This window comes from Asterias amurensis, chromosome 18, assembly GCF_032118995.1.
Source record: "Asterias amurensis chromosome 18, ASM3211899v1".
In the NCBI taxonomy this organism is placed as follows: domain Eukaryota; kingdom Metazoa; phylum Echinodermata; class Asteroidea; order Forcipulatida; family Asteriidae; genus Asterias; species Asterias amurensis.
The window spans coordinates 870,135-888,761 of NC_092665.1; the positions used below are offsets into that span (position 1 = coordinate 870,135).

Sequence of the window (18,627 nt, forward strand, 5' to 3'; positions counted from 1 at the left end):
TCCTGTTTATGTAAACAACTCCTTGTAACTGCTCATGCGCAAAAGCGCAATGGCAAGTCACTTGCACGACCCCCCCCCCTACACACACACAACCACCCACTCTAGGCCACATACAAAAACAAAATTGTTAATCTTCCCCGCCTGACCGTTCAAACCCCCCGACCCCATTTTGTTATCGTTAAGGAACAACTTTTTAAAGAACGTTTTGATCAAAGTGTTCGGCTGTTATTTTTTAAAATAATTTATAGGTTTTAAGGATGTTCCTTCATTTGGCAATGCAAGAATAGTTCCTCAAATACTCGGGCTACACTGCGGTCAAGTTTTTCGAAAATGTTTACAGAAAATGCCATCTAGGAGAAAATTCGTTTGGCAATGGTTTGATACAAGTTTGAAAACCCCTAAAACGCACAAACCCTCTGTTATAGTTTTTGTGATGATTTCTTTGTTCTTAATTTCATATAATTATTAGGTCATGTCACGAAACTGTAACATACCACCAACTGTTTTGTGTTTGTACATGGCCTTTAATTCATACAGTGGATGAGGGAAACTTAGCTTACTGTACTAGGGTTGGGAAATGTTTGTTTTTATATTTGTAAAATTAAGCGATGTGTTACCCCCCCCCCCCCCCCCGCCCCAACCACCGTAATGCTCTATCTTTAATCTTTATAATTGGATCTCCCTTGCAAAAAGGAGTAAGATACCAGTCATAGCTTTTTTACATGGGAACCCTATCCCGGTAATCATAATTATGTTGTGCTAAGCTTCTTTGTATGCTCAAACAGATGTATTTGGGCCCAGGCTTTAAAGACACTGGCTGGACACCTTTGGTAATTGTCAAAGACCAGGTCGCAGTTTCGTAGAGCTGTTAAGCAGAAAAATGTGCTTAGCATGACATTTATTCCTTCATAAAACAGGATTACCAGCTAAAGTCCATGTTGCTTATTGCTCATTATTGGTATTCAGCTTTTGTTTGCTTATCCATGAAATTTACGTGGAAGTTTGGTATAAAATAATCCTGTTCTTATCAAGGCAAAATGTGCTTGCTTCTTGGCAGCTCTACAAAATTGGGCCCATTTATTCTCGCTTGGTCTATCTCGACATTATTATGCATTTTAATAACAAACCTGTGAAAATTCGGGTTCATTTAATCTTCCAAATTGCAAGAGAATAATGGAAACACAAGCTGTGTGCTTCATTAGGCATTGAATTCGAGATATCTCTTTTTACTCAAATACTTGGGAGAGAATTTACCTTTCTCAAAAAAACGAGGTTACTTCAGAGGGAGCCGTTTCTCAAAATGATTTATATCAACAGCTTTCCGTTGCTCGTTACCAAGTAAGTTTTTGAGCTAATAAGTATTTTTTTGAGTAATAAATTACCAATAGTGTCCAGTTCCTTTAAGCAATCAGAAACAGAGTACTCCTATGATAAATTTGAATCCCGAGACACTTCTTAATTTAATAGATGCTAACCGTTTATTACAAAGGCATGTTCTTTCTGTAAACACAAAGATAAATAAAATACAATATATCAACTTTACTAAGTAAACTTTGAGCCCTCTTTGTGCAACAGGAAAAACTCAAAACAGTCGTATACAATTCAGGGGCGAGAAATTACTTACAAATAGTCTGAAAGTGTCTGATAACTCCCATGGAATTAATTATAGATGCAAGGAGAACCACAATATACACTAAGATGCAGATCATCTTGAGCATCACTTATTTTATTCGGACAAAAAAAAAAAAAACAGCATTGCTTTATTGAATTAACTTTCTTTATAAAGTCTTACTTCACACGAAAGTCTGAATAAAAAAAATTGACCCCGAGCTGTATACAGAACTCACAGAGTTTCGCCAAACTTAATAAACAAGAATTGAACACTTGCATGGTTTCATTATAAGAACTGGTAGAAATTTATGCGTATTTTTGAGAATAATAATTTTGGTCGAGGATTATACGTGGTTCCTAGTCTGTCGTGTGGTTTAGTTGTCCCGGGATAGCCGTGATTTTTCGTTATTGGCTGAAACAGCGCCCTCTTGTGGATAAACCTCACGTCCGAATAGAGCGTGTGATAGCAAATCTGCAAGTGGGGGGGGGGGGGGGGGGGATGCGTGGCTGACGCAGAGAAACAACCACAGTCTCAGACTGTTCAAATTCAGCTCTTCTCAAAACAAATACCTCTCCAATAAAATACCTCAAAACAAAACACATCCCATCACTGCTCCATGTTCATTTATTCTGTATCTGAACAGTGTTTGGGGAATTTATTAAGGGTATGAGCCAGTTTACATGTATACAGTAATGTGTTTAAAGCCATGGCCACTTTCGGTACGGACAGAAAAATAAAAGTTCACAGATTTACAAATAACTTACAGGGTTTACAGAAGGTAATGGTGAAAGACTTCTCTTGAAATAGCATTCTATGGAATGCTTTACTTTTTGAGAAAACATTATCAATTCTCGATATCGAGAATTACGAATTTATTTTAAACAAATATCATGACACGGCGAAACGTGCATAAAACAACGGTGTGTTTTCCCGTTATTTTCTCCCGACTCCGATGACCGATTGAGCCTAAATTTCACACAGGTTTGTTATTTTATATGTAAGTTGTGATACACGAAGTGTGGGCCTTGGACATTACTGTTTACCGAAAGTGTCTAATGGCTTTAAAGACATAATAAATTAAACAATATTGTTTTCGAAAGAATATAAACTTTCTCAAACAAACAAAAGTAGTCTACTCTTCTGATTATAAACAAAATTTTAACTATGCAATAATTTTGCAGCATAGCTGTAAATTACAATACTCTCATGTTATGATTTGTTCATTTCTAGGGTGGTAAAAAGTACAACTACATAAAAAACTCTAGGAAGACACAATTCTACACAAAAGTCCATTTTATTTAGCATCTTGCAGTTGGGGAGATTTTGAGCAACAATCAGGGAGATCTTTATGGGAAAAAGGTTAAGGTTTCCTTAATCAGGGAGATTGTCAAAAATGTGTTCATCAGAACATGGAAAGATGGGTTTATTTTCAGAGAGCTTCCTACAGAATCAGGAGAGAGTTAGAAGCTATGCAACTGCCTACAATAAACTTAGACTGAGAGTTGAAATAAGATGCTGTGCCCGACACAGATGCCAAACAAGGCTGGTCAGTGGTGTTGCCATCAAAACAATCAAGTGTGTTTAAAAAACAATATTAAAAAAGTCAACATTTTCTGTTAAAGGCAGTGGACACTATTGGTAATAACTCAAAATAATTATTAGCATAAAACCTTTCTTGGTGACGGGTAATGGGGAGAGGTTCATGGTATAAAACCTTGTAAGAAACAGCTCCCTCTGAAGTGTCATAGTTTTCGAGAAAGAAGTAATTTTCCATGAATTTGATTTTGGGACCTCAGATTTAGAACTTGAGGTCTCGAAATCAACCATCTAACACACACAACTTCGTGTGACAAAGGTGTTTTTTTCTTTCATTGTTATCTCGCAAGTTCGATGACCGATTGAGCTCAAATTTGCACAGGTTTGTTATTTTATGCATATGTTGAGATACACCAACTGTGAAGGCTAGTCTTTGACAATTACCAATAGTGTCCACTGCCTTTAAGATTCATGAGCTGAAATATCTCTTGATTATGATTTGTTTCCAACAAGTGCAACATATATTTAGTTTTTGAAGATTTTGTGTAACATTTCTACAAACGATGGCTATTTGCTTTTATTTGCATTCATGGCTTTCCATAGTTCTCCAACCTCGTTTGGCAAAAACTCAGGTTGTGACCTTACAATACGAAGGTCTATATAGGTAAATACTGAGTATGCCACTCGGGTCAGAGTGAGTCTCCATGACTACCGCAATGATCCAACTCCCGAATGCCAGTTCCTCAATGTACTGTCCACTAGCTTCCTAGAAAACAAAACGAGACAACATGTTACAAGGGCAATTAGGTAAGCATTAGACAAATTAAGCAAACAAGTGTAAAAAAATACACAGATATCGACAAATAGGGAGGCTAGATAGCTCAACTGGTATAGTTAGAGCGTTGGTATAACGTTAATCTGGTGGTCATTGATTTAAGTCCCCCTCTTTTAACTTTTCTTTGTTCAACCCCAAAGTATTTTAAAATGTATCCCAATCAGTTTCCCTTATGTTGACAAAATACATATACTTGCACCCCGAACAAAGATATGGGGACAACTTGCACTTGTATCAAGACCTACATTTATAAAATGAGTAGGGTAGATTGTCTTACTTTCGATCCAAAACCGAACCATCTTCAGAGGAAACAGTTTATCAATTTAATGATAGTAGAGGGAACAAGGATATATAGGGAAGGTCCCCAGTAAAGACAGAAAAATTACAGCCAATCAAAGTTTCTTTTAAGAAGCAATCGGTGGCTAAAGAACAAGTCATACAACCAGGTTATAGCTATAAATCTGTATAGAGAAACATGAAACCTGCAAACAAAATTAATAAGTTATTTACAAACCTGTAAAGAGAAACATAAAACCTGCAAACAAAATTGATAAGTTATTTACAAACCTGTAAAGAAAAACACAAAACCTGCAAACAAAATTAATAGGTTATTTACAAACCTGTGAAGAGAAACACAAAACCTGCAAACAAAATTAATAAGTTATTTACAAACCTGTAAAGAGAAACATAAAACCTGCAAACAAAATTAATAAGTTATTTACAAAACTGTGAAGAGAAACACAAAACCTGCAAAAAAAAAACAATAAGTTATTTACAAACCTGTAAAGAGAAATACAAAACCTGCAAACAAATTAATAAGTTATTTACAAACCTGTAAAGAGAAACACAAAACCTGCAAACAAAATTAATAAGTTATTTACAAACCTGTAAAGAGAAACATATAACCTGCAAACAAAATTAATAGGTTATTTACAAACCTGTAAAGAGAAACACAAAACCTGCAAACAAAATTAATAAGTTATTTACAAACCTGTAAAGAGAAACATAAAACCTGCAAACAAAATTAATAAGTTATTTACAAACCTGTAAAGAGAAACATAAAACCTGCAAACAAAATTAATAGGTTATTTACAAACCTGTAAAGAGAAACACAAAACCTGCAAACAAAATTAATAAGTTATTTACAAACCTGTAAAGAGAAACATAAAACCTGCAAACAAAATTAATAAGTTATTTACAAACCTGTAAAGAGAAACATAAAACCTGCAAAAAAAAACAATAAGTTATTTACAAATCTGTAAAGAGAAACACAAAACCTGCAAACAAAATTGATAAGTTATTTACAAACCTGTAAAGAGAAACATAAAACCTGCAAACAAAATTTATAAGTTATTTACAAACCTGTAAAGAGAAACATAAAACCTGCAAACAAAATTAATAGGTTATTTACAAACCTGTAAAGAGAAACACAAAACCTGCAAACAAATTTTATAAGTTATTTACAAACCTGTAAAGAGAAACACAAAACCTGCAAACAAAATTAATAAGTTATTTACAAACCTGTAAAGAGAAACACAAAACCTGCAAAAAATTAATAAGTTATTTACAAACCTGTAAAGAGAAACACACAACCTGCAAACAAAATTAATAAGTTATTTACAAACCTGTAAAGAGAAACAACAAACCTGCAAACAAAATTAATAAGTTATTTACAAACCTGTAAAGAGAAACATAAAACCTGCAAAAAAAAACAATAAGTTATTTACAAACCTGTAAAGAGAAACACAAAACCTGCAAACAAAATTGATAAGTTATTTACAAACCTGTAAAGAGAAACATAAAACCTGCAAACAAAATTAATAAGTTATTTACAAACCTGTAAAGAGAAACATAAAACCTGCAAACAAAATTAATAGGTTATTTACAAACCTGTAAAGAGAAACACAAAACCTGCAAACAAAATTTATAAGTTATTTACAAACCTGTAAAGAGAAACACAAAACCTGCAAACAAAATTAATAAGTTATTTACAAACCTGTAAGAGAAACACAAAACCTGCAAAAAAACTAATAAGTTGTTTACAAACCTGTAAAGAGAAACATAAAACCTGCAAACAAAATTAATAGGTTATTTACAAACCTGTAAAGAAAAACACAAAACCTGCAAACAAAATTAATAAGTTATTTACAAACCTGTAAAGAGAAACATAAAACCTGCAAACAAAATTAATAAGTTATTTACAAACCTGTAAAGAGAAAAATAAAACCTGCAAAAAAAAACCAATAAGTTATTTACAAACCTGTAAAGAGAAACACAAAACCTGCAAACAAAATTGATAAGTTATTTACAAACCTGTAAAGAGAAACATAAAACCTGCAAACAAAATTAATAAGTTATTTACAAACCTGTAAAGAGAAACATAAAACCTGCAAACAAAATTAATAGGTTATTTACAAACCTGTAAAGAGAAACACAAAACCTGCAAACAAAATGTATAAGTTATTTACAAACCTTTAAAGAGAAACACAAAACCTGCAAACAAAATTAATAAGTTATTTACAAACCTGTAAAGAGAAACACAAAACCTGCAAACAAAATTAATAAGTTATTTACAAACCTGTAAAAGAAACAAAAAACCTGCAAAAAAACTAATAAGTTATTTACAAACCTGTAAAGAGAAACATAAAACCTGCAAACAAAATTAATAAGTTATCTACAAACCTGTATAGAGAAATACAAAACCTGCAAACAAAATTATTAAGTTATTTACGCCTGAAAAGAGAAACACAAAACCTGCAAAGAAAATAATAAGTTATTTACAAGTCTGTATAGAGGAAAAAAACCTGCAAACAAACTTAATAATTTTTTACAAACCTGTGAAGAGAGAAAAAGTGGTTAATAAATCGTGGACAAAAAATAATTAGTTATTTGCAAACCTGTAAAGATGCACCCGTACTAAATTTCTGGATATTTAGACGGATTTGGCTTATGGCAGTGATCATAACAGGAACCAGAACATATCCCTTTTTATAAAATCTCTTCACTTAAAAGAGAATCTTAGATTCAAGCAGTATATTATTTTGGATCACAGGCCTTGCGTTTAATTTGACGTGAAACGGAATAGCGTGCGTGTACGAGCTAGTTCCCAGCCCCACAAGCGAGTCCGTGGCCCGCATACGGGAAACCGTTGGAACCAGACTACTCGCATCTATAATGAAAGGAGCTTAATAATTGGATAGTTAAAAGCCTTTTACTCCCCTAGACCAATCAAAATCGTTCTTATATCTTTGGAAAGAGAATTTTCTATTCGTTGCAATCAAAACGTGCAAACATGAACATAAAAGTACCAGGAAATGCGTGTATCGATCACTATATCACTCTAAAACATACCTTGGTAGCTCCGGTCATCCTCTGTCGAACAGCTACATTGACAAGACGCCTATGGATGGGCTTGACGGAGACATTTTGCCTGAAGTGTACAGATACAAAATATCAAAGACAACACGTCAAATTACCATCCATTTCCTTACCTACCTAAAACTGAATTGCAGAGGGCGCACTCCACAAGTAAATAATTAAAACGGGCGGCGTGTGTGTCACACTGTGACACCAAGACAGTTCAAATTTATTCATACGTTTGTATTAACATTTTGGGGGGCAGTTTCCTTGATAGGTATTTAAGAACAATTGTGAAAAAAGCTCTAAAATGGTTTAATTTGAAGCCTTAATTCAAACTTCCAATTTAGAATTAATAATAAGTGTCACAATGTGCAGCTTTTCTTGCTGCCTTATAAGGGCGACCCTCTTGCCTAAGATTTTGAGTTAAAAATATATATATATATATCAACCGCATATAAATCACTAAGCGCTGTTGTTTTAAAAGATCATGTCCGATGAAAATTACATTATAATAGATGTTAAATTTGCATTGGGGATAAATAACATTAATTTTGGTCTTTACCCATACACCGATGTGTGTAAGCACTGCACTACACAAGTAAATAATTAAAACGGGTGGCGTATGTGTCACACTGTGACACCAAGACAGTTCAAACTTTATCATATTTTTGTATTAATATTTTTTTGGGGCAGTTTCCTTGATAGTTATCTTAAAACAATTGTGAAAAAAGCTCTGGAATGGTCTTATTTGAAGCTTTAATTCAAACTTCAAATTTAAAATAAGAATTTTTACAATGTAAAGCTTCTCTTACTGCCTTATAAGGGTGACCCTCATGCCTAAGATTTGTGAGTTAAAAAAAATAAAAAAAAACGACAGCATATAAGTCACTAAGCGCTGTTGTTTTAAAAGATCATGTTTGACGAAAATTGCATTATAATAGATGTTAAATTTGCATCGGGGATAAGTAACATTAATTTTGGTCTTTACCCATACACCGATGTGTGTTAGCACTGTATGCCCAGTACTTTCCCGAGTCATGTGAAAGAAATCACAGGCATGTGACTCGGTTGGGATTCGAACCCACGACCCTTGAAATTCTAGAGCAGTGTCTTACCAGCTAGACTACCGATGTTTGGCAGTGGGTACCGCAACGATATAATAGATGTTAATTTTGCATCGGGGATAAAGAATATTAATTTTGGTATTTACCCATACACCGATGTGTGTTAGCACTGTATACTCAGTAATTTCCCGAGTCCTGTGAAAAAATATCACAGGCATGTTACTCGGGTCACAAATTACATTGTTAAGTTATTTAGTTATGGACAACGAGCTAGATTCACAATAATAGTTATTTTGCCTCGTTTATTTTCATTTTCAGAAACATTTTAAAATTGACCGTCCTAAATAGGCCTAACAATGTTTCAACTCATCAACTCAAATCCTCAACATTTCCAGCAAGGTTAATTACTTTTGACAAAAAAAAAAACCAAATAATGTTTATATTTATTGATATAATAAAACTAATACGTGCAGGCAATACACAGACAGCCGAAGCTTACAGTGCCTTAAACACACACAACAATAAAAATGTTTAGTTAATTTTGGTAAATTTATGTAATTCTGTAATCTTCACGTTTTTTTTTTCTGAATAAATCTTTAATGTTCCTCTTGGAAAACTTATAATATAATCTCAGTTCAAATTAAGCGAACCCAACAAGCCACAAGATTTGTGTGCACAGAGAAAATATAAATTTACAACTGGCAATTTAACCCAAAATCATCTCTCAATCTAAACAAATTGAGCACGATTGGATAGATATGATCGAAGGCCTTCCGAAAACTTAGTGTTGTGGGGATTCAAAGCGAGGCTAGAGGCCAGGGAGTGGACCAGACACACACCCTAAAACTCGGGCACTAATTTAATGCATTACACACACTGCGCGTTGTGACAAATGGAGATATTCATTGAAAACAAAACCGTCAGCTATGCTCTTGAATTATTCTAGAACTAAAAATGCTAGAGAGACGCGGGAGACCTCTTGATAGCGAAAATGACATGTAGGCGGCTGTGCTCCGAAGCTAACTCAACAAGCCTCCCTATGGGATTTTTGTGCACAGAAAAAAGTTACAACTGGCCAATTCGACCCCAAATACTTGATCAATCTAAATAAGTGTAGCAGCATTCGATAGATATGATAAAGGGCTTTCCTCTCGTATCAAACTTAGTGTTGTGGGGATTTTCAAAGCGAGGCTAGAGGTCAGGGAGTGGACCCGACACACACACCTAAATTCGGGCAATTTAATGCATGATTTACACGGCGCGTGGTGATAAATGAAAAAAAAAATATTCATTGAAAAGAAAGCCCGGACTTTTAAAACTGTCAGCTATGCTCTTGAATTATTCTGAGACCAAAAATGCTAGAGAGACGCGGTTTGTACCCGAGTGATCCTTGCATATCCCTGAATCCGAATTTCAAAGTTTTAGGGCGTCTTCCATACCTGTTGATAGCGAAAATGACATGTAGGCGGCTGTGCTCCGAAGCTAACTCAACAAGCCTCCCTATGGGATTTTTGTGCACAGACAAAATCACAAGTTACAACTGGCCAATTCGACCCCAAATACTTTATCAATCTGAATAAGTTTAGCACCATTCGATAGATATGATCAAGGGCTTTCCTCTCGTATCAAACTTAGTGTTGTGGGGATTTTCAAAGCGAGGCTAGAGGTCAGGGAGTGGACCCGACACACACACCTAAATTCGGGCAATTTAATGCATAATTTACACGGCGCGTGGTGATAAATGAAAAAAATATATATTCATTGAAAAGAAAGCCCGGACTTTTAAAACTGTCAGCTATGCTCTTGAATTATTCTGGAACTAAAAATGCTAGAGAGACGCGGTTTGTACCTGAGTGATCCTTGCATATCCCTGAATCCGAATTTCAAAGTTTTCGGGCGTCTTCCATACCTCTTGATAGCGAAAACGACATGAAGGCGGCTGTGCTCCGAAGCTAACTCAACAAGCCTCCCTATGGGATTTTTGTGCACAGACAAAATCACAAGTTACAACTGGCCAATTCGACCCCAAAAACTTTATCAATCTGAATAAGTTTAGCACCATTCGATAGATATGATCAAGGGCTTTCCTCTCGTATCAAACTTAGTGTTGTGGGGATTTTCAAAGCGAGGCTAGAGGTCAGGGAGTGGACCCAACACACACACCTAAATTCGGGCAATTTAATGCATGATTTACACGGCGCGTGGTGATAAATGAAAAAAATATATATTCATTGAAAAGAAAGCCCGGACTTTTAAAACTGTCAGCTATGCTCTTGAATTATTCTGGAACTAAAAATGCTAGAGAGACGCGGTTTGTACCTGAGTGATCCTTGCATATCCCTGAATCCGAATTTCAAAGTTTTAGGGCGTCTTCCATACCTGTTGATAGCGAAAATGACATGAAGGCGGCTCTGCTCCGAAGCTAACTCAACAAGCCTCCCTATGGGATTTTTGTGCACAGACAAAATCACAAGTTACAACTGGCCAATTCGACCCCAAATACTTTATCAATCTGAATAAGTTTAGCACCATTCGATAGATATGACCAAGGGCTTTCCTCTCGTATCAAACTTAGTGTTGTGGGGATTTTCAAAGCGAGGCTAGAGGTCAGGGAGTGGACCCAACACACACACCTAAATTCGGGCAATTTAATGCATGATTTACACGGCGCGTGGTGATAAATGAAAAAAATATATATTCATTGAAAAGAAAGCCCGGACTTTTAAAAATAGCAGCTATGCTCTTGAATTATTCTGGAACTAAAAATGCTAGAGAGACGCGGTTTGTACCTGAGTGATCCTTGCATATCCCTGAATCCGAATTTCAAAGTTTTCGGGCGTCTTCCATACCTCTTGATAGCGAAAACGACATGAAGGCGGCTGTGCTCCGAAGCTAACTCAACAAGCCTCCCTATGGGATTTTTGTGCACAGACAAAATCACAAGTTACAACTGGCCAATTCGACCCCAAATACTTTATCAATCTGAATAAGTTTAGCACCATTCGATAGATATGATCAAGGGCTTTCCTCTCGTATCAAACTTAGTGTTGTGGGGATTTTCAAAGCGAGGCTAGAGGTCAGGGAGTGGACCCAACACACACACCTAAATTCGGGCAATTTAATGCATGATTTACACGGCGCGTGGTGATAAATGAAAAAAATATATATTCATTGAAAAGAAAGCCCGGACTTTTAAAACTGTCAGCTATGCTCTTGAATTATTCTGGAACTAAAAATGCTAGAGAGACGAGGTTTGTACCTGAGTGATCCTTGCATATCCCTGAATCCGAATTTCAAAGTTTTAGGGCGTCTTCCATACCTGTTGATAGCGAAAATGACATGAAGGCGGCTGTGCTCCGAAGCTAACTCAACAAGCCTCCCTATGGGATTTTTGTGCACAGACAAAATCACAAGTTACAACTGGCCAATTCGACCCCAAATACTTTATCAATCTGAATAAGTTTAGCACCATTCGATAGATATGATCAAGGGCTTTCCTCTCGTATCAAACTTAGTGTTGTGGGGATTTTCAGAGCGAGGCTAGAGGTCAGGGAGTGGACCCAACACACACACCTAAATTCGGGCAATTTAATGCATGATTTACACGGCGCGTGGTGATAAATGAAAAAAATATATATTCATTGAAAAGAAAGCCCGGACTTTTAAAAATAGCAGCTATGCTCTTGAATTATTCTGGAACTAAAAATGCTAGAGAGACGCGGTTTGTACCTGAGTGATCCTTGCATATCCCTGAATCCGAATTTCAAAGTTTTAGGGCGTCTTCCATACCTCTTGATAGCGAAAATGACATGAAGGCGGCTCTGCTCCGAAGCTAACTCAACAAGCCTCCCTATGGGATTTTTGTGCACAGACAAAATCACAAGTTACAACTGGCCAATTCGACCCCAAATACTTTATCAATCTGAATAAGTTTAGCACCATTCGATTGATATGATCAAGGGCTTTCCTCTCGTATCAAACTTAGTGTTGTGGGGATTTTCAAAGCGAGGCTAGAGGTCAGGGAGTGGACCCAACACACACACCTAAATTCGGGCAATTTAATGCATGATTTACACGGCGCGTGGTGATAAATGAAAAAAATATATATTCATTGAAAAGAAAGCCCGGACTTTTAAAAATAGCAGCTATGCTCTTGAATTATTCTGGAACTAAAAATGCTAGAGAGACGCGGTTTGTACCTGAGTGATCCTTGCATATCCCTGAATCCGAATTTCAAAGTTTTAGGGCGTCTTCCATACCTCTTGATAGCGAAAATGACATGAAGGCGGCTGTGCTCCGAAGCTAACTCAACAAGCCTCCCTATGGGATTTTTGTGCACAGACAAAATCACAAGTTACAACTGGCCAATTCGACCCCAAATACTTTATCAATCTGAATAAGTTTAGCACCATTCGATAGATATGATCAAGGGCTTTCCTCTCGTATCAAACTTAGTGTTGTGGGGATTTTCAAAGCGAGGCTAGAGGTCAGGGAGTGGACCCGACACACACACCTAAATTCGGGCAATTTAATGCATGATTTACACGGCGCGTGGTGATAAATGAAAAAAAATATATTCATTGAAAAGAAAGCCCGGACTTTGAAAACTGTCAGCTATGCTCTTGAATTATTCTGGAACTAAAAATGCTAGAGAGACGCGGTTTGTACCTGAGTGATCCTTGCATATCCCTGAATCCGAATTTCAAAGTTTTAGGGCGGCTTCCATACCTCTTGATAGCGAAAATGACATGTAGGCGGCTGTGCTCCGAAGCTAACTCAACAAGCCTCCCTATGGGATTTTTGTGCACAGACAAAATCACAAGTTACAACTGGCCAATTCGACCCCAAATACTTTATCAATCTGAATAAGTTTAGCACCATTCGATAGATATGATCAAGGGCTTTCCTCTCGTATCAAACTTAGTGTTGTGGGGATTTTCAAAGCGAGGCTAGAGGTCAGGGAGTGGACCCGACACACACACCTAAATTCGGGCAATTTAATGCATGATTTACACGGCGCGTGGTGATAAATGAAAAAAATATATATTCATTGAAAAGAAAGCCCGGACTTTTAAAACTGTCAGCTATGCTCTTGAATTATTCTGGAACTAAAAATGCTAGAGAGACGCGGTTTGTACCTGAGTGATCCTTGCATATCCCTGAATCCGAATTTCAAAGTTTTAGGGCGTCTTCCATACCTGTTGATAGCGAAAATGACATGAAGGCGGCTGTGCTCCGAAGCTAACTCAACAAGCCTCCCTATGGGATTTTTGTGCACAGACAAAATCACAAGTTACAACTGGCCAATTCGACCCCAAATACTTTATCAATCTGAATAAGTTTAGCACCATTCGATAGATATGATCAAGGGCTTTCCTCTCGTATCAAACTTAGTGTTGTGGGGATTTTCAAAGCGAGGCTAGAGGTCAGGGAGTGGACCCGACACACACACCTAAATTCGGGCAATTTAATGCATGATTTACACGGCGCGTGGTGATAAATGAAAAAAAAAAATATTCATTGAAAAGAAAGCCCGGACTTTTAAAACTGTCAGCTATGCTCTTGAATTATTCTGGAACTAAAAACGCTAGAGAGACGCGGTTTGTACCTGAGTGATCCTTGCATATCCCTGAATCCGAATTTCAAAGTTTTAGGGCGTCTGCCATACCTGTTGATAGCGAAAATGACATGAAGGCGGCTCTGCTCCGAAGCTAACTCAACAAGCCTCCCTATGGGATTTTTGTGCACAGACAAAATCACAAGTTACAACTGGCCAATTCGACCCCAAATACTTTATCAATCTGAATAAGTTTAGCACCATTCGATAGATATGATCAAGGGCTTTCCTCTCGTATTAAACTTAGTGTTGTGGGGATTTTCAAAGCGAGGCTAGAGGTCAGGGAGTGGACCCGACACACACACCTAAATTCGGGCAATTTAATGCATAATTTACACGGCGCGTGGTGATAAATGAAAAAAATATATATTCATTGAAAAGAAAGCCCGGACTTTTAAAACTGTCAGCTATGCTCTTGAATTATTCTGGAACTAAAAATGCTAGAGAGACGCGGTTTGTACCTGAGTGATCCTTGCATATCCCTGAATCCGAATTTCAAAGTTTTCGGGCGTCTTCCATACCTCTTGATAGCGAAAACGACATGAAGGCGGCTGTGCTCCGAAGCTAACTCAACAAGCCTCCCTATGGGATTTTTGTGCACAGACAAAATCACAAGTTACAACTGGCCAATTCGACCCCAAATACTTTATCAATCTGAATAAGTTTAGCACCATTCGATAGATATGATCAAGGGCTTTCCTCTCGTATTAAACTTAGTGTTGTGGGGATTTTCAAAGCGAGGCTAGAGGTCAGGGAGTGGACCCGACACACACACCTAAATTCGGGCAATTTAATGCATAATTTACACGGCGCGTGGTGATAAATGAAAAAAATATATATTCATTGAAAAGAAAGCCCGGACTTTTAAAACTGTCAGCTATGCTCTTGAATTATTCTGGAACTAAAAATGCTAGAGAGACGCGGTTTGTACCTGAGTGATCCTTGCATATCCCTGAATCCGAATTTCAAAGTTTTCGGGCGTCTTCCATACCTCTTGATAGCGAAAACGACATGAAGGCGGCTGTGCTCCGAAGCTAACTCAACAAGCCTCCCTATGGGATTTTTGTGCACAGACAAAATCACAAGTTACAACTGGCCAATTCGACCCCAAATACTTTATCAATCTGAATAAGTTTAGCACCATTCGATAGATATGATCAAGGGCTTTCCTCTCGTATCAAACTTAGTGTTGTGGGGATTTTCAAAGCGAGGCTAGAGGTCAGGGAGTGGACCCAACACACACACACCTAAATTCGGGCAATTTAATGCATGATTTACACGGCGCGTGGTGATAAATGAAAAAAATATATATTCATTGAAAAGAAAGCCCGGACTTTTAAAACTGTCAGCTATGCTCTTGAATTATTCTGGAACTAAAAATGCTAGAGAGACGCGGTTTGTACCTGAGTGATCCTTGCATATCCCTGAATCCGAATTTCAAAGTTTTAGGGCGTCTTCCATACCTGTTGATAGCGAAAATGACATGAAGGCGGCTCTGCTCCGAAGCTAACTCAACAAGCCTCCCTATGGGATTTTTGTGCACAGACAAAATCACAAGTTACAACTGGCCAATTCGACCCCAAATACTTTATCAATCTGAATAAGTTTAGCACCATTCGATAGATATGACCAAGGGCTTTCCTCTCGTATCAAACTTAGTGTTGTGGGGATTTTCAAAGCGAGGCTAGAGGTCAGGGAGTGGACCCAACACACACACCTAAATTCGGGCAATTTAATGCATGATTTACACGGCGCGTGGTGATAAATGAAAAAAATATATATTCATTGAAAAGAAAGCCCGGACTTTTAAAAATAGCAGCTATGCTCTTGAATTATTCTGGAACTAAAAATGCTAGAGAGACGCGGTTTGTACCTGAGTGATCCTTGCATATCCCTGAATCCGAATTTCAAAGTTTTCGGGCGTCTTCCATACCTCTTGATAGCGAAAACGACATGAAGGCGGCTGTGCTCCGAAGCTAACTCAACAAGCCTCCCTATGGGATTTTTGTGCACAGACAAAATCACAAGTTACAACTGGCCAATTCGACCCCAAATACTTTATCAATCTGAATAAGTTTAGCACCATTCGATAGATATGATCAAGGGCTTTCCTCTCGTATCAAACTTAGTGTTGTGGGGATTTTCAAAGCGAGGCTAGAGGTCAGGGAGTGGACCCAACACACACACCTAAATTCGGGCAATTTAATGCATGATTTACACGGCGCGTGGTGATAAATGAAAAAAATATATATTCATTGAAAAGAAAGCCCGGACTTTTAAAACTGTCAGCTATGCTCTTGAATTATTCTGGAACTAAAAATGCTAGAGAGACGCGGTTTGTACCTGAGTGATCCTTGCATATCCCTGAATCCGAATTTCAAAGTTTTAGGGCGTCTTCCATACCTGTTGATAGCGAAAATGACATGAAGGCGGCTCTGCTCCGAAGCTAACTCAACAAGCCTCCCTATGGGATTTTTGTGCACAGACAAAATCACAAGTTACAACTGGCCAATCCGACCCCAAATACTTTATCAATCTGAATAAGTTTAGCACCATTCGATAGATATGATCAAGGGCTTTCCTCTCGTATCAAACTTAGTGTTGTGGGGATTTTCAAAGCGAGGCTAGAGGTCAGGGAGTGGACCCAACACACACACCTAAATTCGGGCAATTTAATGCATGATTTACACGGCGCGTGGTGATAAATGAAAAAAATATATATTCATTGAAAAGAAAGCCCGGACTTTTAAAAATAGCAGCTATGCTCTTGAATTATTCTGGAACTAAAAATGCTAGAGAGACGCGGTTTGTACCTGAGTGATCCTTGCATATCCCTGAATCCGAATTTCAAAGTTTTAGGGCGTCTTCCATACCTCTTGATAGCGAAAATGACATGAAGGCGGCTCTGCTCCGAAGCTAACTCAACAAGCCTCCCTATGGGATTTTTGTGCACAGACAAAATCACAAGTTACAACTGGCCAATTCGACCCCAAATACTTTATCAATCTGAATAAGTTTAGCACCATTCGATTGATATGATCAAGGGCTTTCCTCTCGTATCAAACTTAGTGTTGTGGGGATTTTCAAAGCGAGGCTAGAGGTCAGGGAGTGGACCCAACACACACACCTAAATTCGGGCAATTTAATGCATGATTTACACGGCGCGTGGTGATAAATGAAAAAAATATATATTCATTGAAAAGAAAGCCCGGACTTTTAAAAATAGCAGCTATGCTCTTGAATTATTCTGGAACTAAAAATGCTAGAGAGACGCGGTTTGTACCTGAGTGATCCTTGCATATCCCTGAATCCGAATTTCAAAGTTTTAGGGCGTCTTCCATACCTCTTGATAGCGAAAATGACATGAAGGCGGCTGTGCTCCGAAGCTAACTCAACAAGCCTCCCTATGGGATTTTTGTGCACAGACAAAATCACAAGTTACAACTGGCCAATTCGACCCCAAATACTTTATCAATCTGAATAAGTTTAGCACCATTCGATAGATATGATCAAGGGCTTTCCTCTCGTATCAAACTTAGTGTTGTGGGGATTTTCAAAGCGAGGCTAGAGGTCAGGGAGTGGACCCGACACACACACCTAAATTCGGGCAATTTAATGCATGATTTACACGGCGCGTGGTGATAAATGAAAAAAAATATATTCATTGAAAAGAAAGCCCGGACTTTTAAAACTGTCAGCTATGCTCTTGAATTATTCTGGAACTAAAAATGCTAGAGAGACGCGGTTTGTACCTGAGTGATCCTTGCATATCCCTGAATCCGAATTTCAAAGTTTTAGGGCGGCTTCCATACCTCTTGATAGCGAAAATGACATGTAGGCGGCTGTGCTCCGAAGCTAACTCAACAAGCCTCCCTATGGGATTTTTGTGCACAGACAAAATCACAAGTTACAACTGGCCAATTCGACCCCAAATACTTTATCAATCTGAATAAGTTTAGCACCATTCGATAGATATGATCAAGGGCTTTCCTCTCGTATCAAACTTAGTGTTGTGGGGATTTTCAAAGCGAGGCTAGAGGTCAGGGAGTGGACCCGACACACACACCTAAATTCGGGCAATTTAATGCATGATTTACACGGCGCGTGGTGATAAATGAAAAGAAAAAATATTCATTGAAAAGAAAGCCCGGACTTTTAAAACTGTCAGCTATGCTCTTGAATTATTCTGGAACTAAAAACGCTAGAGAGACGCGGTTTGTACCTGAGTGATCCTTGCATATCCCTGAATCCGAATTTCAAAGTTTTAGGGCGTCTGCCATACCTGTTGATAGCGAAAATGACATGAAGGCGGCTCTGCTCCGAAGCTAACTCAACAAGCCTCCCTATGGGATTTTTGTGCACAGACAAAATCACAAGTTACAACTGGCCAATTCGACCCCAAATACTTTATCAATCTGAATAAGTTTAGCACCATTCGATAGATATGATCAAGGGCTTTCCTCTCGTATTAAACTTAGTGTTGTGGGGATTTTCAAAGCGAGGCTAGAGGTCAGGGAGTGGACCCGACACACACACCTAAATTCGGGCAATTTAATGCATGATTTACACGGCGCGTGGTGATAAATGAAAAAAAAAAATATTC

General features: G+C 37.7%; 1 long non-coding RNA gene across 2 annotated transcripts in view; it reads right to left on the reverse strand.

The window, feature by feature from the left end:
- Positions 1-1,502: 1,502 nt before the first annotated feature.
- The window catches only part of LOC139950570 (uncharacterized), an 86,997-nt gene continuing 69,872 nt past the window's right edge, over positions 1,503-18,627 (reverse strand). The window contains exons 2-4 of one of the 2 annotated variants that reach the window (XR_011787673.1): positions 8,554-8,602; positions 7,335-7,413; positions 1,503-3,914 (exon numbers count right to left, since the gene is read on the reverse strand). This is a non-coding gene — a long non-coding RNA (uncharacterized lncRNA). The remainder of the gene's footprint in view (positions 3,915-7,334; positions 7,414-8,553; positions 8,603-18,627) is intronic. The other variant, XR_011787674.1, reaches the window with a different exon arrangement.